The sequence below is a fragment of the Rhinolophus hipposideros genome (genome assembly GCF_964194185.1).
Source record: "Rhinolophus hipposideros genome assembly, chromosome: 6".
NCBI lineage: Eukaryota > Metazoa > Chordata > Mammalia > Chiroptera > Rhinolophidae > Rhinolophus > Rhinolophus hipposideros.
This window is the reverse complement of record NC_138052.1, coordinates 21711362-21737342: the sequence shown is the minus strand read 5'-3', so window position 1 is coordinate 21737342 and position 25981 is coordinate 21711362.

The window sequence follows — 25981 nt, the reverse complement described above, 5'->3', positions numbered from 1 at the left end:
TGAAAAGTCTAAATTCCTGTGTTCACATAAGCTATTTCTACTTTTATTATTGCATTAGAAACAAAAGAAACATTAAACTAAAATACCTAAAAAAAAATAAATCAGGGAGGTAGGGAGGACTTTCTCTTTCTTAGAAAAATATAATTCTAAATGTAAAAATTATAATAATTTTGGTATTTCATATTGCACATAAAATTTCTGTATCGCATGTAAGTTAAATGCAATATGCTACAGTTTAGCATTGACTGATCTGTTTTGATTAGGGGTAGAGAAACCATAAATTAATAGTGAAATTAGTATTCCTTAATACCCTCCTGCAATCAACTGTCACTTTCCTTGGGCTGGTAAGCAAAGGGCTATTTGCAAAGCTGTCAAACCTTAATCCCCCATGCTGCAATTTGAGCCTATTTCCTTTTATTTTGTCCATCATAGAAAGGAACAGCAGCTGGATACATCAATTTGCATAATATCATCTCCTTTGGAGATTGTTAGAAGGTTAGGTCTCCACTCTTGCTCACCTGTCTCAGACAGGACCTGTCCTTTTTACTTTTGTTTTTCTTATAGTAATAAAAATTATCTTTTGACCATAGCCGTATTTCCTTTAAACATTTGGGTGCCTGACTATATATTATCTCTTTTCCAATTACCTTACATTTCCTTAGTTAGTGAACATGTTTTTCTTTTTTTTTTTTTTTAACAATCAAACAGACAAAAAAAAAAAAAAGAAAAAAAAGAAAAACCCTTCCACTCCTTCTTTTATGAATAAATTACCTGGCTAGTATGCTAGAGTGGTTTGGGTTACATACTTGGTTTGTCACGGCTGAGACTTATGCAACATGTCAAATTCAACTAAGATTAAATCCTTAGATAGAAGGGGAGTTTGGGAGTACATTTTGCCCTGGTCATATAAGCCCAATGGAATCAGGGAAATAATTTTATTTTTATGTAATAAAAACAAGATCCAACACAAAGTAGAATATTTTCTTACTTGTTTGTGAGACCCCTTAGGGTTCTTAGTTTGTAGTTGACTTACAGAGAGCTAAACTAGACAAAATGCGCAGATATTACTTTAAAGAATTTATCACAGAGTATGAAACTTTAGAATTGATGAAATAGTAATGTGATTCATTCAAATTAGAAAAATACATTTTAGACTTCAAATTATTTTTATTAAAGAGTGATTTAAGGAGATGCAAATACAGATAAAATAAATTTTATATTACTAGATATTAAATAAAATTGGAACTGATAGAAGATATTGATCTAAGAATTTAAGGCAGACAAACCCAATTAAACAGTCTTTTACTTTTGGTTTTGATGAAGTAACTGGCACTGGACTAGACTTCTTACTTAAACAAAATAAAACAAAACTATGTAACTGGGAGAAATATATGAAGTAACATTTTTTCAGGCATCTTGTAACCAGCAGAGCAAGGCTGTGAGCTATTTAAAGGGAAACTTACCAGACGAAACCCATGTTATCCCTGCTTCTCTACATGGACAATTACTTGATGACAGTGTAGATAGCTAGGGTATAAGAAGATCATGATGGGTTCACTCAGTTAAGAACAATGGAGTTCAGACGACTGAAGTGGATGGAATCTGATGGGCAGGGTGTTGGAGAGCAATGGAGTGCATGGGAGAGAGTGCGTAGAACCATGCAAAAAGGATCTCCATGAATTCTTTACCAAAGGTAGAGGCACACATTTAAAGGGTGAGATTATGCAAAGCTGCTGTAGAACAGAAAACTGAACAGAAATACTACAGAATGAGCAATGCTGAAGGACAGTAAAATTCTCATTTAGCCAGAATAAAGAGATCAGTTAACCGCCTGATCATGTACCTAAGGCAACATAAAAAAAAAAAAAAAAAAAAAAGAAATGTGGCTTAGCATTAACAGCCATGTCATAGAGGAAGGTCTGTTTTAGACATGCCCTAAGGAAATCCTCCACAAAATCCACAGGAGAGATGGAGTTTAGAGTATGAAACACCCTGGTTTTTCCACAGATCTTGAAAAAAATAAAGCTAGAAATCAGACATTTTGTGTTCTCTGACCACAATAGGTTAAATTAGAATTGAATAACAAAATAATAAGTGTAAAATCCCCAACTATTTGGGAGTTAAATAATACTCTTCTAAATAAAACATGCATCAAAGAAAAAAATTACAAGCAAAAATGTGTTTTGAAAAAGGGATATTGAAAATATAACATATTAAACTTTTTATAGTGTACATCTAGAGAACTCCTTGAACAACAACAACAACAAAAATCAATGATGTGAATTTCTACTTTAACAAACTGAATATAGAAGACAGGATTATGAACTAGGAAACAGAGAAATTTATCCATGCCAACAATTCACTTCTTGAAATCATTGATAAACTTAATAGCTCTCATCAACATAAGTGCAACAATCCTCAATAATATTTTAGCACAGGACCATAAAAAAGGATAATACATTGTTACTAAGAGAAAAGGGAGTCCAAAGAGCAAACATAGTTTCATATTCAAAAATCAATCAGTGCAATTCCCCACATTACCCAAATAAATAAAACAAATTATATGATCAATTCAAGGAATTCAGAGAAATAATTTGATCAAACACAATTCCATTAATGACAAATACAGCAAACTAGGAATACTATGAAATGTTCTCAATCTGATACAGGACGCATATAAAAAACCCACCGCTGACATTGTACTTAATGCTTATTGTTGAATGCTTTCTCCCTAAAGTCTGGAAGAAGATCTGGAAGATGCCCAATTTCCTCCTCCTTTATTCAAATATGTGCTGTTGGTAGTCAGTAGCAGAATAAGGTAGTAACAGCAAATATAAACTATAATAAAAAGAGAAGGAAAGAAACTGTGATATTTGTAGATGGCATGATTAGGAAGGAAATCCTAAGTAATCTAACAAAAGCTACAATAATTATTAGGTAAATTTAACAGTTATCATTTACAAGAGCATACACAAAAATATTTAGGAATGAATTTCAGGAAAATTTTCCAATACACCATCACCGAAAACTTACAAACATTGCTAAGAAAAATTAAAGAAGAGCTAGCTAAATGGTAGGTTATATCATATTCATTAACAGGAAGATTTAATATTGTTCAGGTGTCCATTTTCTTCACACTGATCTAATAGATTGATCTAATAGATTAAATACAATATCAGTTAAAATCTTAGAAGGTTTTTTTGTGGAAACTGGAACTATTTTTAAAATATATCTGGAAATGCAAACAACTAGAATAACCAAATCAATTTTGGAGGGGGGAAAAAACATATTTGAAGGACTTCAATGACCTAATTTCAAGAATTTTAAAAAGCTTTGTATGTTAAAACTGTATGATATTTGGGTAAGGATAAACACAAAGATCAATAGAATAAAATAGAGTCTATAAATAAACCCACACATACATATCCATTTTGTTCTCTACAAAGACACCAATATAATTCAATGGCTAAAGTTTATATTTTTCTACAAATGATGTTGGGAAAAATAGATTTCTGAAATAAAAATGATATTTATTTTTACCTTTTACCATATAATTAATTTGTAACTGACAATAAATTGAAATATAAAAGCAAAAAGTATAAAACTTTTAGAAGAAAAGGTAGGAAAGAAATTATGACCTTGCAATTAATAACGTACTCATAAATATTTATAGTATCTTTATTCAAAAAAGCCAAAAAACCTGTTACAACCCAAATGTCCACCAGATGTGAATGAATAAAGTTGCACAATGTATTGCACAATGTAATGCTACACAGCAATAAAAATAATGAAACAAAGTGGAAGAATCTCAAAAACATGATGAACAAAATATGTCATATACAAATGCATAAATACAGTATAATTTCATTTATGTGAATTTCAAGAAGTAGGTTAAACAAATTCTAGGGAAATAAAAATCAAATCTGTGATTTCCTTGGAAGAACTTGGGAAATGAAATGACTGCAAAGGGACATGAGAATATTTTCAGGATGATGTAAACAGATGTTAAAACTCATCAAACTGTTCACTTGAAATGTGTGAATTTTGTTTCATGTAAATTATACCTTAGTATAATTAACTTTCAAAAATGTTATTAAGCTCGAGAAATGTATTAACTTATCTATCTTGAATTAGTTCTTTTAAAATATTTTTAAATAAGTTTATTGTTGTAACTTTGTTTCCTTCTACAGAATGTGTCTTGTATTTTATATTGGGACTCAATGAGAAAATGTTAGAAAATAATGCTATAATACTTTATATATAATTTTCCAGGAAAATTTATATATAAATCACCAGGGTTTCTTTCCCCTAGTGAAGTATACCTTTATTTTTATATCTCCTCAGCATTTAAAATAAATGCAGTTATACAATTTCTACCTACTTTAGTTCTTTTATATTCCTTCTACTTTTGCCTTGTAAATGGTTGACAGTCTCTACATATTATAAAATCACCACTATTATCTACATTATTTGATAATGCAATACATAATTTGTTCCTGGATCTGTGCGATACATTTTATTTCTAAGTGAACTTAGTCTTTTCTTTATTCTCTTTCTCACCCATATTTGAAATACATTCCATAGATTTGTAGCTTTGTGGTGCATTAAGGCTCTGACTTCCACTTGTAGACAATGTGTGAGATTGTGTGCTCACTCACAATTTGATGAGAATGCTGAGACTCATGTACTTACACAGCACCAAGAATATCTGAACAGTTTTATAACTCACATAATGAAGCTTTCTGGAGGAGAGGAGGGCAGGCTTCTCATACAGTCCGAAATAAATAGTCTAAGAAAACTGGGAAAGGACCCTGGCTTGGAGTTTTATATGGTGGTTGGGACCAGGGGCTAGAGCTAGGGTTCTGCCACAAGCAGGGGCTTGTGTGGTTTGAACTTCCCACTGGCAGCAAAGAAAAACACGCCCAGACTTTCTTATCACTTTGCCCAGATGTGGAACTGAAGGGAAAGAGGTAGGGATGGGGCTTGAAATCTGTTAGGAGTTAACGTTAAAAACATAATAATTAAAAAAAAAAACGCGTCAGAGACTTTATTACAGGAAGGAAAGAGGAAACAAAAATTAGACATCATGGAAGTCAACGCATACTTTACATAAAGTACTTTAAGTCAAGTAAATAGGCCTTAAAGCATTTTGTTTGGTTTTTGTTTATTTTAAGTAAGCTTATCTCAGAGAAAATAGGATTTTTATTTCCTGAGTACAGATTTACCTCCACTCTAGCCTGGGAACACAGTCTTGGCTATTAATGAGAGAGCATAATCACCAAAAGATCATGGATGGGGTTATCTGGATCCTCTGAAATATTCTTGTAAGCCAAATAAGTCCTATTCTATACAGAATTCTGGCTGAATGATTTCTCTAGCCTTATCCAGTTTTTTCTGAGTCTTTGAATTAAAGCTTATTTACTTGGTTTCTTGACACAATTGGATCTTGGCAGAGGAACTTTGAATAGCAGTTATACAGACAATTCTTTCTCTGCAACAAATTCAATTTATTGATGCACTAATGCCCTCCATTGATGCATAAACTATTTTCTGTTGAGCTCACCATCTATGACGGGAACTTTCAGTGTTGTTTGTTTTTGTTCAGAATTGGCTGCTTATAATTGGCACTGTTAGCTATGCACAGGAGGGAATTTTTTCATCTAAAAAGTGTCCCCAGCCATAAATTATTTGCTGGTCAGAGACTGAAATTGTATTTGACATCCACAAATATTAAAATAAAAATAACAAATACTCAGGTGACAAACAATTCATGTGGCTTGTAATAAGAAAACAGAACAGGCCAGAGAAGATGATGGATCATTCATCATTCTTAAACTTAACTGCAGCTGTCAAATATTCTTTGTTTCTATCTCTTTAAGGGAGACTTTTGAGAAACTCAGTGACTGTCCATATAAGTCATTTAGTAACAAGTTCAAATAGAAGGTAAAATTACATTTAAAAGACCAGGATATAAATTTTAAGCACTGGAGAACTGGATATTATACGTTTAACTTGAGGAAGTATGTTCTGCCGGGAGTGTAAACTCTCAGGACGGTGAACATTTAGAATAATATAAGACTATGTTTGTACTGATTATAACCTATGTTTTCAGGACTTAAGCATAACTTTGTTTCTCATAATTCATTTGTTATCTCTACAAATTATGAACTAAACATCATATTAAATACTTTTTACATGATTGCAAAGGAAAGGTAATACATACTGTCAAAAGGAATCTTCTACAGAAACGGTGGAGATAGAAAATTAAACGGGCAATTGCAGCACAGAGAGATAAGCTCAATAATTACTAGAAAAAAATGGAACCCTGTGAGAAAGGATGTTAACTTAGTCTTCAAAAGTTAGGAAAATCTTACAGGAAAAGTGAATTGGAATTTGATATGTTACACTTTGGTCGAGCTGTGTGGCGGAAATACCAGGCAAAGGCTGAATCCATTGAAGACAAATGACAGCATGGCACGTACTAAGAACAGTAGTAGAGTGTGAGAGAGGTAGTCCTTAAAATTGATACTGCAGCAGTGTTCAGAGGACAGAGCATAAAGTCTTAGGAAATAATTAGGGACTTTATCTTAAGGGACATAGGGAGTTAATGAAGGGTTTTAAGTAGGATTGTAATTTAATCAAATTCATATTTTAGATCGATCACACTCTACTTCACTGTGGAGAATGGATTGGAGAGAGATAAGACTAGAAGTAGTATGAATATGGAACCCATATTTCAAATTGTTCTTTCTTTAAGTCATTACCTCAGATTTTCTGTTTTATAAGGGATGCAAAATCTACCCTCTAAAGGAGCACTTCCACTGTAAAACCTATTGTATTTAAGGTAGTTGGTAAAAATCCACTACTAATTATTGTCCGTCAAATGTCCTGCAATTAACAAAGAATATTGTTTGAAAACATATCTACATTGACAACCTTCTGGAATCTTTAAGAAGTAATCTTATTCGTTGTATAGAAGCATGAATTAAAAATAGTTTCTTAAAAAAGTGAATTTCCAAATTTCTGATAGTTATTTTAAAGCAATTTTTAATATTTAATTGCCTGACTATATCTTATTCTCATTTCGAAACTAATACAGGTATTTTACAGCTTAGTATTTAATTTTGAATAATGAGATGCCAGATCTCTTTTATTAGCTTGATTTGGAATGGAGGGCACTCCAAATCCACAGTTTGGGTTCAAATTGACTGTTTTGTTAGCTAATTATTTATGTCACCATTATATAAATATTATCTACAGTATACCCAAAGCATCTTTAAAAAATTTGAAACTTTGACAAGTTTATAGTGCATTCATATATTTATGTTTTTAATCTATTTATTAATATTTGTAGAATTATCATAATCTAGATGTATTCAATTCACACTTACGAGGGACATGAATTAAGACATATGATATAGGAAGTGAAACTAAGCAACTCAACACCAAAGTACTTTATAGATCTTCATAATTGATTTCAAATGTATTTCAACTAGAATTTGTAACCATAGTTCCAAATCTCAGGATCACCTGAAGTGTAAATAAACTGTTACTAGAGATAACAGTTTATTAATAACATAAATATAAATATAAAATATAAAAATAACTGTTACTGTTACTATATTTTCTAGAGGAATTTGCTATTTTGGGGGATTTGTTATTAAGATTTTAAAAGAGATGAGTTTATTGGTTGTTTGTTTTGTGAGAAACAAGAAATCTGAAGTTACATTTTTAATGAAAATTGTTTTTGCACAAAATAATCTAAATTCTCCAAAAGATGATTCTGTCATCTTCAGAAAAATCAAATATTATGAAGATTAAAATATGCTCTCATCCCTTGGAATTTATTAACTCATAGTACTTTTAAATAAAATATACTCCTTGGCTACCTGGAATGAAAGGGTTCATGTTTTGAAGGAAGAAAGAACATAGACATGAGAGGATTGTAAATGATTGTAAATCAGAAGCATTTGTTTCACAAAGAAGACAAGCAGTTGTTAACCTACATAACAGGGAATTTATTTTCACTTAAGAATGTGATTTAGATTTCTAATTCCATGGGGAGGAATGTAGAGCCAGACCAAATGAAAGCCAGATTTTATTTTTCTGCATTTACATAACACAAACAAAATGTCCTAATTTAGAATTTGAAACTTTTATTATGCCTTATTTCCACAATGTAATTACCTTCACTACGTAGCCTTCCGGATTCAATCATTATTTCATTCAGCAAGTATTTATTGAGTGGTTACTATGTGCCATGAGCTGTTCTAGTCATTTGGAATATATCAGTAAACATCATGTTCAAGTATGTTAACTTTTCCAGAGGTTATTTTGTAGTGGTGTTAAATTTCAGATATATCTGAAGGTAAGAAAGGGTTCTGTTTTTTTCGTTGTTGTTGTTGTTGCTTTTTCTTCTTTTTTTTTTTTTTTAACTTTTTAACAAGGAAAATTTCAAGCACATTGAAGTAGGGAGAAGCATAGAATGAATTCTTATGTACCAACACACATTTCAACAATTATCAATTTATAACCAAATTTACTTTATCCTTAACCCTCTCCTCCTCTTCCCATCCCTCACTAAATTATTATTTTTGTAACTTTGTATTGAAGCATCCTCAACACACAGACAAGTATACATGTAATATCCACAAATTTTCACAAACTGAATATATTTGTGGAATGAGAACCCAGGTCATGAAATAGAATAATCCTCAGAAGAGTCCTAATTTCACCCAAGTATGTTGTTCATCTAATAGCATAGATGAATTTTGCCTATTGTACATTTTACAGTTTATATAAAAATATATGTTCACTGAATCAAATAGTATATACTAGTTTGTGTCTGGATTTTTTTTTCAATTTTATGCTATATAATAATAAACCATATGATTATACCATAATTTTTTCTTGTTCATTCTATATTTGAGTATTTCAGCTATTTGAATAGTTTCAGATCAAGGCTATTAAGACTAGTGCTTCCATGAACACTGAATACATACCTTTTAGTGGAAAACAAAAAGTCAGTCATATACCTAGGAATGGAATTGCTGGGTTATAGGGTATGTGTTTAGATATAGTGCATTGCCACACTTGTCCAAAGTGGCTAACAACTTATTCTCCCACAAGCAGAATATTGTTCTCCCTTTGCTCCATGTCATCATCAAGACTTGTTTGTTGTTTATTTCAATTTAGCTATTCTAGTAGGAGAGTACTATATCTCATTGTTTTAATTTTCATTCTCTGGCAACTAATTAAATTAATTACACTTCCTCTTCACTTCCTTCTCCTCTCTTCCCCTCTTAACCTCCCCCATTACCTTTTTTCTCTTCTTTGTCCTCATTTTCATTGTCTTAGTTGTCGTCATTTGCATATCTTCTTTGGTAAAGAGTTTTTTCCAGTCTTATGCCTGTTTTTTTTCTTTTTTCTTTTCTTAATGATTTGTAGTTCTTTAAATAATTAGAATGCACGCCAAATATTTTTCTTCCATGATGTGGATTGTCTTTCAAATTTCTTAATGTCCTGATTAGCAACATTTTTAGATTTTAATATACTCTTTTTTTCTGATTGGCAACTTTAATTTTTGAATTAAGAAATTTTTAACTACATTGAGATTACAGAGATGCCCCTCTGTGTTTGTTTCTTAAAACTATTTTTTGCCTTGCACGTTGAGGTCTATAATCCATTTAGATCTACTATCCACACTGTCTGGCATCATTTAGAAAATCAATAAATGTTTGATTCTATTATTAATTAGTTAATTAATTAATTAATTAATTTAAAAATGCAGACTGACTTTCACAATAGAAATGTCCTGAAATAAAAATAAGTTTATTCCCATTAACTTTAAAAAATGATTCCTATAGATATTAGAAAATAAACAATTCATGGTGGTAAATAGGACATTCATATTTGTTCCCCCATATTGATATCTCATCGAAACAAACGTGTAGAGGCTAAAAAAGTAATAAGTCAATAGCACCACAAAATAGTTAATAAAAGTTAGGACTACATTCCTTTAAAAATTAAAACCAGATAGTCATGAGTGGCACATGAGACAGGTTGCAATTTAGAGTGGGATTCGTGTGGGCAGAGGGAAGGTAAGGATTCTTTGCCATGTCATGGAACGCCAAAGACTAAAAATCAGCAAGGGTAGCAGACAATACAGACAGTATGAAATTTTTTTCATTAAAAAAAAAATAGTAAGGAAGACAACTGTTAACAGTCAGCCCAATAGACTTTATCTCATCCTTGCATTGCGAGTACAGATGATCAATACTTGTTTTCTAGCAAAACAAACACACCACCCAAAAACAACCAGAATGGCATTTGCTAATGAATTTTGACCTGAAAAAAAAAATCTAAGATTTCTTTTGGAGAAGTTAATTGAACTGTATAAAGTCGATTTCATTTTGAAAATTATCATGAACAAAAGATACACAGATTGGAAATATAAAATAAATATAGTTTAAAAAAATGGAGAGGAAAAAATAACTAAAGAAATATTACAAATCTATTTCCTAGAACTGAAAAAGGGCATGATCTTTCTTCCGGTTGTAAAGGCTCACCAAATGCCCATTTAGCATAATTTTTAAAATGACCACAAATGAACATATATAATCTTGAATTTCACCAAAGCAGCAATAAAAATATTATACATGCTTCCAACACGGGGGAGGAAATAATCAAAAAACAAAAGAATGTAAAACAGACTGATGTTAAACATTTCATCTGCAATAGGGAATACAGTGGACAGTGGACAATGGAGTTTTTAATGCTGTGTGGGATAATAAGTATCTATGTAAAGTTGTGTGCACTGCCAAATTATCAATCAGGTGAGAGGACAGAACAATATATTCAGACATTCAAGTATTTGGATAATTTATCTTCTATTTGCCATTTATTTTACAAGTTATTAGAGGGACTTCTATAGCAAAAGGAGAAAATAAACCAAGAAAACTAAAGACGAAGGATATAGGAAAGAGCCAGTCTAGCAAAGCAGAGCAGTGAAGGAAAGATCTGGAAGCCCCCAACTCTGAGATGAATGTTTCTTTGACAAAAAAAGAAATAGAGGCTTAAATAGATACAATGGAGCATAAATATGCAATATAAAATAAAGTGAAACATTTTTTTTTTTAAATCTCTTCATGAATATCTTGCAAACAAATTTGTAGCATGACTTTAGGCAATTGATTGCATATATAAAGGTGGATGGGCATTTGAATTTAAAACTAGGAACATTTTATAGAGTACCCCAGGGATATGGCTATTGCTTATCAATATTTATGATAATTGCATAAAAATTGCACCCTGGGAAAGAATAGTGGGATGATGTGGCAGCATCAGTGACCATAAATATTTTTTTTCACATCATGAGGTTGATAAATATGATTCAAAAGTGAAAAATCAAAAAACAGAAATGAAAGCATGTGACTGTGAATTATAGAGTTACCTGCCAGAAGAACTACAATAAAAGTTCAAGAGGTTCCCTTTAAGCAATAAGCCTAAGAAGGAATGAGTTGGGAAACTGACATTTCTGGATAAGATCCTCAATTCTATTTGATTATTCATCATATGGTTGTATTATCGTCAAGAAAAATAAAACTTACATACCTTAGTGATGTATAAGATGTGCTGAAATAAACAATTATGAGAGTGTGTCAGGATGCTTAAAGTTTGAAGGGATGTAGACAGAGGCAAACCCTGACATAAAGGGATTTAAATTGCCACAGAAAAGACTGCATGCAAATGATCAGCTTAGCAAAAGGCAAAGTTCTTTCCTCTTACCATTAAATGACTTAGGTTAAGCCAAAATAATGGAAGGAAATAAGTGATTTTAAACAGATGAATCGCATAATCTTTTATATTAATGATAATGATAAGAACACTCCGACACAGAGATCGGTATCTGTCAACACAGTTGACCACCTCCAAGAAATCTTAAATAGTAATACGTTCACTAGATACATAGCCAATGGCCTGTACATCCACTTGACATCGTGCCTTCATCAAAGGAATCAAAGAGCTGCAGAACTCCATCTGGAAGAAGTCTTTGATCCAAATCTTTGGACCAAGAAGCATGTCTGGGTACGTTGGGTGTTTGTGAGTGTTTATGTTTGCGTGATCACAGTGGTCACAATTGTCATGGGGAGGAGTGAAAGAAAGTTCTATTTTATCGGTCTGACTGCTATGTCCAATGGATACATCAACAACATCCCCACAGCGTTCTGAAGTGATTTTTACACACAGCAAAGGCTGAGGTCCACTGTGCAGAAGTACATTTTTGAGTTTGATGGGAGAATAGTATGACACTATTTCCTTCCTACCTGTTAACACCAGGAGCTTGAAGTCGGTATCAGAACCTTCTCTCCTCTTTGGTGACCTCAAATGTTCATGAAAATTAATTAATGTAGTAGTAATTTCTTCAAAAAACACATTATATCCTTACTTCTGAGATTTCTATTAAGTAGTCTCATTGACAAGGGAAAATGAGATCACTACATATGAAAATCCTCATAATTTAGTTCACAAGTATTATGGTATTTTTCCTTAAAGAATAAGAAATATAGGGTCTCTGGTAATTTATAATTTATGCTTATAGTATCTCTACCTACCTGTGGTCAAGATCTTTCCTTCTAGATACTGAAGTGATTTTCTTGCAGAAATGCTAAGAGATAAAGGGCTATTTGCTATTAGAAATGAAAGTAACCAAAAAACCTCCTAGCTAGGAAACTTGTTCAAAGCTAACATGTGGTCATCTGTTGTTTAAATTTATTTAATCTGACATTTGTTCATTTGCTGTTATTTTTCCTCAAGTCTTATGAGTACTTACTATATAAAGCTATTTACTTAGGTAATGTCCAATCTGACTTTTTCCTCTTTCGTTCTTGAAAAAGAGAATTTACTGAGCTTAGGAGGCTCAGATAAAAGTGTGCTGGGCTGCTTTAAGAACTTCTTAGGGGCTGAAGTATTTACCAAATATCTATTTAAAGAATCAAGGATGCTCTGAATTACAGCAAGGTCCTTGTTTGGAAGCTAGTTAATAGAAGTAATATTGCATTTTTTCACACTGGCTGTTTACTATTCTTTTGTGTCATACCTCACAAATGATTCATTTTTAAGCTAAATGAAAATGTTTTTGTTCAGTTATAGAAAAGCTCAAAATTATAATTACAAGGTACCCAAAAATACACTCTTCAACATTCTTTGTAATAGAACACTTTTATTCAGTAAATGAATTACTTTACACTTCTTTTTACCTTTTTGATAAATGACACAAAATTTAAAGACCAATTAGAATGTAGTCGATATATGATTAACAATGACTATATCATACATGTTTATTACTTATAACACTTGCCTTTTTTATAAGAATTAAACTATATTAGAATATTTGTTAAAGACCAACTCAGTCTTCAGTTTGAATTTGAAATTACATAGTATTACATGCCATATATATCCCATTGAAATATTCTTGAAAACTTTGAGAAGATGAAAAAATGGTAATAGTGATAAAGCAAAACATTTGGAGGAATTTGGAGAAATTTGGAGGTGTTTCTTCTCAGTATAAGACTCATAGACCTGAAATGAGTATTGTCATAAGCTGCTGTCATGGTTAATTTAATGTATCAACTTGACTGGGCCAAGGGATACCTAGGTATTTGGTCAAATATTATTCTGGGTGTTTCTATGAGAGTGGTTTTGTATGAGATTAGCATTTAATTAAGCAGACTAAGTAAAGTAGATTGCTTTCCCTAATGTGGGGTAGGCCTCATATCATCACCTGAAAGCCCAAATAAAACAAAACGCTGAAAAAAAAGACCTCCCGCCACGTAAGGGAGTATTGTTCCTGTCTGACGGTCTTCAAACTGGAATATTGGCTTTTTCCTCCCTTCTGACTCAAACTGAAACATTGTCTCTTCATGGGTCTTGAGCATACTGGCCTTCAAACTGAAATTACACTATTAGCTGTCCAGGTTCTCAGGTCTGAGGACTCAGACTGGAATTACACCATCGCTTCTCCTGGGTCTCCAGCTTGTCGGCTCACCCTGTGGATCTTAGGACTTACCCACCTGCATAATCACATGAGCCACTTCTTATAATAAATCATATATATATGGTATATATACTGGGGGTGTCAAAAATGCATACAAGCAGACACTTTGGTCACCATTGCTCAAGCAGTAGTTCGCTGTAATCAGAAGTCTCTGGACGCTGATGGTAACAACTTTGAGCATCTCTTATAAATACACAAGTCAAACGTGACTTGTATTCATCTTTTGTTATTGATATATATTGAGTATTACAATTTTAATACAGTTTTCCTTTCTTAAAATGTGTATACATTTATTTGGCACCCTCTGTATGTATGTACATGGTTCATGCTCTAGAGAACCCTGACTAGTACAGCTGTGTATACTTATAATTTATTTGTGGTTAGAAGAAGAAGAAGACCTATGGCTTTAAAAAGTTTGGAAAGCTATGAGCTGCACTAATCTTGACCTTCCATTTATGACACTGCCCTTAAGACAGCTGAAATGATTTACCATCATCATTTTTTCAGTTAGTAACTTATTGTTACATTCATCCTAGAGCTGCAATTTCTAAACATATGACAGATAGGACAAAATAAAACTCACTAGATCTGTCACTAGGAGAAACAATTAAGATAACTATTAAAGAACTTTTGAAACTAGAATACAAACCTTTCCACAAAGGAAGCTCTAGGAGAGATGGCTTTACACATAAATTCTACCAAACTGTTACGAAAGAAAAAACATCAATCTTAGACAAGTTCTTTGAAAGAATAGAAAAATACATGGAACACTTTGTATTATTAGATTGGTGCAAAAGTAATTGCGGTTTAAAAGGTTAAAAATAATTGAAAAATCTGCAATTACTTTTGCGTGAACCTAATAGTTATCTATTGCTGCATGAAACATCCCAAAACATAGTAGCTTAGAACAATAAATGTTAATCATTTTACAGTTTCTGTAAGTCAGGAATTTAGATGTGGCTTCTCTGGCTCAAGGTCTCTCCAAAGTCTGTGGTCAAGGTGGTGTTGCTATTAGCTGAGGGAGAAGGCTACGAGGAAACTAGTTATATGGGTGAAATCAGGGCACAAGCTTGAATGTTTTAACTTTGAGGTGCTCATTGAACATCCAAGTAGAGAGTTAAAGTAGACAGATAGATACATGGGTTTGAGGTTCAGGGAAGAGGTCTAAGCTGGAGATGTAAGAGCATGAAAAGCATGAAGAACATGTAGTGGACTGGGGCACTCCATGTGAAGAAGTCTGGTAGATAAGGAGCAATCTGCATGGAAATTGCAGAGTGCAGCTGGAGAGCTGGAGGGAAAACAGCTGATGGGCGGGAAGCCTGAGGAGGACCAATCAACTGTACCAAAAGCTGCTGAAAGACAACAAAGATGAGGATTATGCCTCCTACCAATTAAGAACATATTTTGCATCAATTCAAAATTTAATAGAAACATTGTTTTAAAAAGTAACAAAAAAGCTAGAAGAGTCTCAAAACCATCAAAGAAATTGAATAAGTAGTTCAAACTTGCCTCACCCCTCTATGATCAAAAATACTCACCAGGCTCAGGAAATTCTATGAAATCTTCAAGAGACCAGGAATCCTGCTCTCTATGTAAAATGTTCCTCAGATCGTTTTATAATGCTAATATTACTCTGATTCAAAATTAGACAAGCATGATACCTAAGTATCGTCCAAGTGATGAAAAGTATGCATGTTTCATGTATAAATATAGATGTAATAAACAATGTATTAAAAATACGAGAACTATTTATCTCAGACTATAAGGATGATTTAATTTTGAAAATATATTAAAACAGTTCATCATATTATCAAATTAAAGGAAAAAAATATGAGAGAAAGAAAGCTGTTGATAAAATTCAACATCTGTCTATAAAAAGTATAAACAAATATAGTACTAGAACAACATTTCTTTCTCTTATAATAAATATATAATCAAACTGGTAAACTATATTATACTTGAGTGTGAAGTATTAGACTGATTTTGTCAATGACAAGAAAAAAACTATTTCTTTATAAAGTCATCACTTTACTGGAGGGTTGAGTAAATCAAGTGAAAAATACATATATATCTATATGTAGATAGATATATGTATATTTATATCTATATCTATCTATATAGATATGTATATATATTACATATTATATATTACATATTATTTATTATATATTATGTATGATATATTATACACAGTATATATACATGTGTGTATATATATACACATATATATATACACACATACACACAGAGAGTACCAAAAAATGTATACACATTTTAAGAAAGGGAAAAACAGTATTAAAATTACGCTGATGGTAACCACTTTGAGCACCTCTTGTAATTGCATAAGTCAAACTTGATTTATATTCATCTTTTGTTATGGGTATACACTGAGTATTACAATTTTAATGTTTTTTTTTTTCCTTTCTTAAAATGTGTATACATTACTGTGGCACCCTCTGTATATATATTCAATATAAGAAATGTGAAAACCTTTAGAGATTTTTTATGAAAGTTTATTTGAACCAAACTGAGGACATATGCTGGGAAGCATGATCTCAATTGCTCTGGAGAATAAGTTTTGCAACTTTGTTTATGCATTTGAAATTAAGGAAGGAACATAAGGAAGACTATGTGGAGGTGGGAGAAATCAAGGCAAGGATTAGGTTACAGGATAGCTAACAAGATTATGTGCTCTCTTAACAGTTAATACTCCTTCCCGGGGTATTACATATGGTATTTCAAGGGTGTGTTAACCTAGATGCACAGGAACAATTAACAGGGTTTGTTTAAGGCAAAGATAAACCTTTTACTAAAGAAGTTATATGCATGGGGCGTGACCACTCACTGTGACCTGCCCAGTTAGAAAATTAAATTATGATTAGATCACTCTGAGGTTACTTTCTATAGAACCCCTTTTTCTGGTCGACAATATATACAAGAATTAAAAAAGAAGACACCAAATTGTCCTTATTCACAAGCAATAAAATCCTATACAAAATCAAAGAGATTCTGGAAACTTTTGTAGCTAACAGAAGATATCAGAAAATTAGATATTAATATTCACAGAGTAAGTAATAAGAATATTCAAGGCAATGAAGAAAAAATATGAGCAAGGATTTTCCTTACAGTATATCAAGATTTAATTAAAATAAAAGTAATTGAAAACACCATGATATGTTGTAGAGCTAGATGAACAGACCAAAGGAACACAAAACAGAAACTAGATACAAACCTATGTATATTAGGAAGCAGGTAATTAGGGAGGAAGCATATCACATTAGAGGAGAATGTGGGCCACTTCAAAATAGTATTGTGACAATTGGATACTTACAATGAAAAACAAACAAACAAACAAACAAACAAAAAACAGAGTTGTCCTATATCACTTTATACATGATATTCAAACTTTTATATACTCTTATACAAATATAACAAAATATCATTGTCAACTTAGCATAGAGAAGATGTTTTTAAAATAAGACCAAATAAACACAAACCATAAATATGTATAGATATGTACAAATAAGTGTAGATTAAACTTTTGAAACTATTTATAGCAAAAAGCTTTATAAACAGTGGGAATACATGTGACAGATATGCCAAGATATTTACACACACAAGCAATAAAAGATTTTTAGTTAGAATGTATAGAGAACTCCTAAAACTTAATAAGGACAAATGAACAGAATCACAAAATGGAGCAAGGTTTTGAACAACCAATTTATAGAAGGAGAATCCAAAAAGCAAATACATGTATTAAAAGATGTTCAATGTCACTATTAACCAGTAAAATATAAATTAAAATAACAATAATACAAAACTTCTCTCCTTTTAAATTGGAAAAAAACATGCTTTAAAAATTGAAATTGCTAGTTGCTGGCAATGATTCAGGAAAATAAGCATTTTCACTTGTTGCTCAAGAGATTGTAAATTGAAACTACCAAAAAACTTAATCTGACAAAACAATAAAGTTGAAGATGCTCATATCTCATAGTCTAATATCCATCAAAGTAGTTTCTACTTATGGGACTGTAGACAAACTCTTTCAGAAGTTCACCTGGAAACAAGAATAATTTACTGGAGGAAAAATAAATGAATTTCCCTCAGTTTAGAGATAAGCAAATTAACTCTAGTGTATCACTGTAATAAAATTCTATATACCATTAGTAGTTAAGAATAAAAGAAATATCTCAACCATACACAGAGTTAAAAAACATAAAGTAGTATATGAAAAACAAATTGCAAATACATATTTAATATTACATAGATTTTGCAAATTTTCAAGCATGAAAAATGTTATGTATACTGCATTTCTAGTAAAAGTCCAAATATAATAGAAATGTTCATCTAGAAAGAACATACAGAAAGGCCATGACAAGCCAAAGGTATGTTCTAGTAATTGCAACAAGAAGCCTTTGACTGGGGCTCAGAGGTAAGCTTAAAGCGGCATCGAAGGAGATGGGCTTGAGAACGTAGGGCTTTGTAGGCTGTGTTAAAATATATTGAACAAATGCCCGTGGCAATATTGCAGTTACCAATTTGTGCTTTCTAATCCCCTCACCTTCTCCCTCATCTCCACACCCAACCCATCTAGCAACCATCAGTTTTTTTCTCTAGATCTCTGAGACTATTTCTATTTAGTTTTCTCACTTATTCTGTTCTTTAGATTCCACATATAAGTAAGATCATGTACTCATGGGATATGGAGTGCAACATAGGGAATAGAATCAATGGAATTGTAAGAGCTATATATGATGTCAGAGGGGTAGTAGACTGGGGAAAGCGGGTTATCACTTTGTGAGGGCTGTAAATGTCTAACTATCACATTGTTTTGTACACCTGAAACTAATTAAAAATAAATAAATAAATAAATAAATAAATAAATAAATAAATAATAAAAGAACATTGAACAAATGGAAATGGAAATTTACTATAGATAGCAGACAATGCATTCATTTGAGTGTTTTTAAATTAAGTTTTGATTTTGGTCAAATATTTATCACATGAAATCTAGCAGTTTCACCATTATTAAATATAGAGTTTAGAGGCATTAAATTTATTCAGAGTGTTGTGCAACCGTCACCATCACCTGAACTTTTTTTATCTTTCAAAACTTCAAAAATTCTTTACCTGTTAAATACTAACTCCCATTTACCCACCCCACCCCTAATACCTGGTAATCACTATTCTGCTTTCTGTCTCTATGAACTTGACAACCGGAGGTACGTCATACAAGTGGAATCACACAATATTTATCTTGTGTCTGGCTTATTTCAATTAATATAATGTCTTGAAGGTTATTCCATGTCATAGCATGGATCAGCATTTCACGATATTTTTAAGATTAAAAAAATACTGCATTGTATGTGTATATCACATTTTCTTTATCCATTCATTCATTGAGGTCATTAGGGTTGTTGACACTTTTTTGATTATCGTGAATGATATTGCCATGAATATTGTGTACAATATGATGTATAAATATCTGTTCAATTCTCTGCTTTCAATTATTTTTATATATATTCCCAGAATTGGAATTGCTGAATCAAATGGTAATTCTATGTTTAATTTTTTGAGTAATCACATACTATTTTCCAGAGTGTCTACACCATTTTAGACTCCCACTAGCAATGAACAGGATTTCAATTCTTCACATCTTGACCAGCACTTTTTTAAAAAAATAATAGCCATTTCAGTGAATGTTAGGTGATATCGTATTGTGGCTTTGATTTGCATTTTCCTAAGAATTATGTCAAACATCTTTTCATATGTTTATAGTAAGATAAAAAGGAAACCGAGAAGAAGAAAAATACAATGAGGCTTCTGTTCCCCATCTAATATGGATTAGAGTCCCACAGGAAGGGGCCATTATCCCCATTTCTGCAGAGAACATGACCTATGTGGACCAAAGGGAAGCAGTAAGAGGATGGTCCAGCAGGTTGAGTAGGACAATCGTGTTCTAGAGAAGCATTAGCTGAGCACACGTGGAGGTGGTTCTCTGCTAAGTGGACATGAGGTCACCAGTACAGGCTGACAGAAGATCCCTATGCCAGATGGCTATGTCCCCGTGTGAAAACCTTCTGGGGACAACCAGAAGCAACAGTGGAAATGCATAAGAGATAAGATTAAATAAATGCAGATGGTAGCATAGAGGGCATTTCAGATTTCTCATTAAGTATTATGTTTTATCTTAGAAATGACTTCATGCCGATTGGGCAACATTTAGAGTCATATTTTAAAAATAGGGCTGACAGACAGAGCATCAGGGGTGTGTCCCTAATAAGCAATTACCTCATGTTTGACCTTACAGAAATTGTTTGACCTTTTTGCATCTTAATTGCTATTCATGTAGCATTTGGAGAATAATGTATATCCCATCTCCTTATAGGGCCGTTATATATAGACGGTAAGTGGGAAAATCTTTGGAACAGTAGAAAGCATGTAAGATATGATTACGCTGTAGTTGACAACTGAAGGGAGATGTGACAAATTCTTGTTCATTCTCCACAATGCTGTATTATATATTTCAGGAGGTTTAGAGAGTTATATGTCTGCTGCAAGTCTAGTGACAATCAGAAATAGACTACAAATGACTTCTTGCCATTTAAAGAGTATAGATAGTGTGCTTTTTGTCAGGAAGGAAAATCTAGAATTCATAGGCTGAGCAAAATTGAAATTTATATTTCTTAATGTGAATTGCTGTCTCAACTATATGAAACATGAAGGGTGAATGGACCTAGCAACATATCTCCAAGACATTTAAAAAAGAGATTGGGAAATCTCAGTTATTTATTTCAATGATTTTAAGTTACCAAATGAGTAACAAGTTAGAATTTGGTATTCTGCACATCATACTACCACAACACTTCCTAAACATATACAAACAAAAAAAAATAGATATTCAGCAATATATGCAATACATATAAAGCTGACATACCCAAAAGAAGCAAAAGCATACAATACTGCCATCCAATATTCCAAAACTGACAGATCTCTGACAATTAATGATAGTGAAGAAAAACTGCTGCCTTGTATAGGACAAGAAGACTCCATGCCACAATTATTTCAGAATCAAAGAAATATCAGATGTTATTACTATTAACAGAAAGCTTAAATAAATGGTAGAGATAAATGTTCCAGCATTACTCCATTTGATTCATGTTTTTCAAAGACCCAGCTTCTTAGCTTCAACTAATCATGGATTCTACTGTTTAAAAGGATTGTTGATCTCTTGTACTTATCAGAAGATATGCAGTGGTTAGAAATAGGAATTGTGAGTATTTTATATTGGTTTATACTTTATTGCTCATTTAAAAAATAAATACATTGCTTTCATTATCCATTATTATGGTCATCAACCAAATAGTTTCAATTTGTCAGAAACATAGCGTGCAATAAGGACTTAAAAACTTGTTTTTATCCTCTGCGAGATTGTGTGTTTGCCAAAAGATTGAATATACAGGAAGAGTGGTGGTGGTGAGTAGGTTGGGGAGAAAGGTGTCAGGAGACTCAGAAATTTGATTCAAGAAATATTTTGTAGACCCATTATGTGCTGGGTAGTATACCTATGTGCTGCAGATATCAACAAACAGAATCCAAAGATTTCTGCCCTTGTGGATCTTACATATAACTAGGGGGCACAGATAATTTTAAAAATAATAAGCAAAGAAAATAAGATCAGAGTATGGGGTCCCAAAACATAAGCATGGGGGTAGAGTGGCTAATTTAAATAAAGTGTTCAAGATGGGTATCATAGAGGTGGTGACATCTGTGTAAATACCTAAAAGAGGTGAGGGAATTAACCACATAGGGTTTGTAGGTAAAGAGTTTTCCTGCCAGAGGACTAACCAGTGCAGAGTGTTGGAGCAGGATGAGTCAGGAGGGGCAGGAGAAAAAAAGAAAGGGGCGGGGAAGATCATGGAAAGGTCTGTGTGATGTTAGCAGTTTTGGGTTGTATGTCAAGACAAAGCTGTGGAAGGCTCTAGCAGATGTCTGACTTGAATGTTAACAAAAATTACTCTGGCAGCTGTGTTAAGGATAGAGTCTGGGGCAAAGAGGGAAGCAAGGAGACCAGGTAGCAGGCTTTTGAAAAAAAGGTTCTAGTAGCTCACACCAGAAGGGAAGGACGATTGTGAATAGTGTACCTTCTAAGGTTTATTAAGTGGGCCCAGAAAAAAATGGCATTTGGAAACTGACTGCAATAACAATCTAAAATTCAAGATAAAATAACTGGTGATATATTTTGGAAGAAAAGGCCTGGGGAAACATTTCTACTTTTGTCTCCCTTTCATAATGTTTTCTCACATTGGGATCGATTTTTTTTTCAACTTGAAAAATCATTTCTAATTCAGAGGAAAGATGCAGAATCATCCATAAACTTCCAATAGATGGGTTTGTATTCGTGGAGCGCTGCCCTGTTGCCCTGAAGCTAGCAGAAGGATGAATAATGCATAGTGCACTCCATGCCGTACATAAATACACATAAAACTCTAGCAGTTAAAAGGATGGAGCCATTAAAGAAAACAATGTGGGTGTAAAACAGTTTTGCAGAGATTAAAAAATAAAAATTAAGCCAGGAGCTTTTTCTAAAAGAACAGATTGGATTTCTGATTAGGGATTGGGGGGAATGATAATTGAAATACTCATTTCAATACCAATAGAGTAACGTGTGAATCTGTCCAACTCATATTTGGTTCGTCTAGAAAGAAACAAATTGTAATCACATATTCTCTTTAAGTCCATAACTATTTCTTTTTCTCCACTTTGTAGTCACATTCTTCTGAAATGGATATATTATGTTTTTGTTATTGCTATTTTTAACCCATTTATAGTTTACGTCTTTTGTTTAGTTTTTTTTCATAATTTTGCTCTGAAGCTCATGGAGCTATGACTTAGATGATGAAAGAATAAGCATAAAGACACAAGGAAATATTTTGTGTAATGATGTGTGATTTCTTCATTTATTGGGGCCATCATCTTATAAGTTCATTGATTGTCTTATAGCTATTATTTTTGAAGATGGCTGAGAGGCATGGGCTTTTGATTAATCAACATGCTTTATTTGGAATAAAAAACCCTCTAGGTTGTATACTCACATTTTAGAATACTCTGCTCTGTAAGTAGAGGATGTTTTGAATACTCCATGATGTATGATCCCAAACATCATACTCTGTGGATGGAAATACACACACACACACACACACACACACACACACACACACATACACACAAACATATATATGCACACACACACATACACACACACACACACACATATATATATGGCGCGCGCGCGCGAGAGAGAGAGAGAGAGAGAGAGAGAGAGAGAGAGAGAGAGAGAGAGAGAGAGAGAGAGATTTTTTCTTTGATTACCCTAAAGAAGGTGTTGCATTTTTGAAATTTCAGACTTCAGCTTTCTTTCCATTCTTTTGAAATTATTGAAAATTGCACTGCGTCTTTCCCACCAAAAACCTGGAACCTAGTCTAGGAGTCCTGGTCACTAAACCCGGGCACAGAAAAGTGAGTTAGATAATGTTAGCAGAGGTTAGGAAGAGGAAGATTTTCTCACACTTAAACTCTGTGACTTTTCATTTTTTCCGTGGTTGCCTAAAGTTGCAATGCACATTTATAACCAATCTGTGTACACTTTCAGTAACACTATACTGGTAGTATAGGTACCTTATAGATTATTCCCAATTTCTCCTTCACATCCTTTATTACATTGCTGTCATTCATTACACTTATACATAAGCTATAATCAACTGATATATTGTTGTTATTATTTTAAACAAACTATTATCTGTTAGATCAATTAGATTAAGAACAATAAAATATTTTATCTATCTTTATCCCTTCTCTAATGCTTTTTTTAAAAATGTAGATCTGATCTATAAAATTTTCTGACCCATAAAATTTACCTTCTTTATAAAGAATATCTTCTAATGTTTCTTAGCAAATCAGGTCTACTGGTAACAATTTTTCTTAATTTTTGTTTGTCTGGCAAAGTATTTCACCTTTACTTTTGAAGAATAATTTTGCTGGATATATAATTCTGGTTTGCTTTTTTTAAATCTTTCAGCACTTGAAATACCTCACTGCACCGTCCTCTAGCCTGCATGTTACCTGAAGAAAACTCTGATAAGACTTTTATCCTTGTTCTTCCATCGTTGTGTCCCACAACCCCAGCCCTCAAACCTGGCTACTTTTCAAGGTTTTTCTCTTTGCCTTTGATTTTCTGAAGTCTAAATATAATGTGCCTCACTGTAATATATGTGTATATATGTGTGTGTGTGTGTGTGTGTACACACACACACACACTCACACACACACACACACACACACATATATATACACATATATATATTTATATTTTTTTCCCCCAGTTTCTAATTTTTTGAGTAGCCGAGATCTGTGGTTTTATGTCAGTCATAATTTTGGAAAATACTCAGCCATTCTTAATTCAATATTTCTTCTGTTTTTTTTTTTTCTTCTCCTGGTATATCCACTGCATGTACAATAGGTAGACATTTTGTCATTGTCCCACAGTTCTTGGATATTTTGTTCTAGTCTTTTTTTTTTTTTTTTTTTACTTTTTCTTCCTTGTTCCTTTTTCTCTTTGCTTTCTTTCTTTTTATTTTTTTTAATTAAAATTTATTGGGGTGACAGTGGTTTGTAAAATTACATAGGTTTCAAGTGTACAATTCTGTAACACATCTTCTATATATCACATTGTGTGTTCACCACCCAGAGTCAGTTCTCTTTCCATCACCATATATTTGACACTGTTTATCTTCATCTACCACCCGCCTTCCCCCTTACTCTCTGGTAACCACTAAACTACTGTCTGTGTCTATGAGGTTTTGTTTTGTTTTGTTTGTTTGTCTTGTTCCTTTGTTGCTTTCAATTTTATGTCTCACATATCAGTGAAATTATATGGTTCTCTCTGCTTTTCAGTTTGGGAAATTTCTATTAACTTCTCTTCAAGCTCACTGATTCTTTCCTTGGCCATTTCCAGTCTACTGATAAGCCTGTCAAAGCATTCTTCATTTCTGTTACATTATTTTTCATTTCTAGGATTTCCTTTTGATTCTTCTTAGTTTCAATCTCTCTGCTTATATTACTCATCTGTTCTTGCATACTGTCTACATTTTTCATGAGAACCCTTAAAACTTAATAATGATTTTTTTCTTTTTAATTCCAAGTCTGATAATTCCAAATTCTCAGCCATATTTGAAGCTGAGCCTGAAGGTTGCATTATCTCTTCAGACTGTTTGTTTTTGTTTGTTTGTTTGTTTTCCCTTTTAGAATGACTTGTAATTTTTGGTTGAAAGTCATACATGATGTTCTGAGTAAAAGGAACTGAAGGAAGTAGGCTTTTAGTGTGAAATTTTACATTTATCTGGCTAGGAATTATGCTGTATTTTTCTGTTTGCTGTAGCTGTGGTATCAGAGGCTAAAATTCTACCTAGTGTCCTTGTTTTTGTCTCCTCTGTTGTTTTTGGGTTTCCCTAGCAACCTTTTGTTAAACAGGGTCTGAGCATTGCAGTTTTTCAGCTATAATCTTGTTATTATATAGGAACCCTACTGATGTAGTAGTTAGGTGTAGGAGGAGGACTGTTGTGTAATAACTTGACTAGATCTCAGTCTTTTAGTCAGATGTGTTCCTGGGCTGCATAGTGCTTCTCAGTCTCCAGATAGCCATATATGAGACAGGAAAGCTAGAAGGGGCTGGAGTGGGGTACTTCCCTTCCTCTGTATCAGTTAGGCTTTGGTAAACCCCAACAGTCTACTCCACAGCACGTCACAGAACTGAAATCTTGCAAAGATTCTTCTTCCTGGAATTTATATTCTTGTTTTCCAAGTTTTTGTTTTTGAGTTCATTATGTTAGAGTAAAAACCTCTAAATCCTGGTCCTTTGCCCACAAC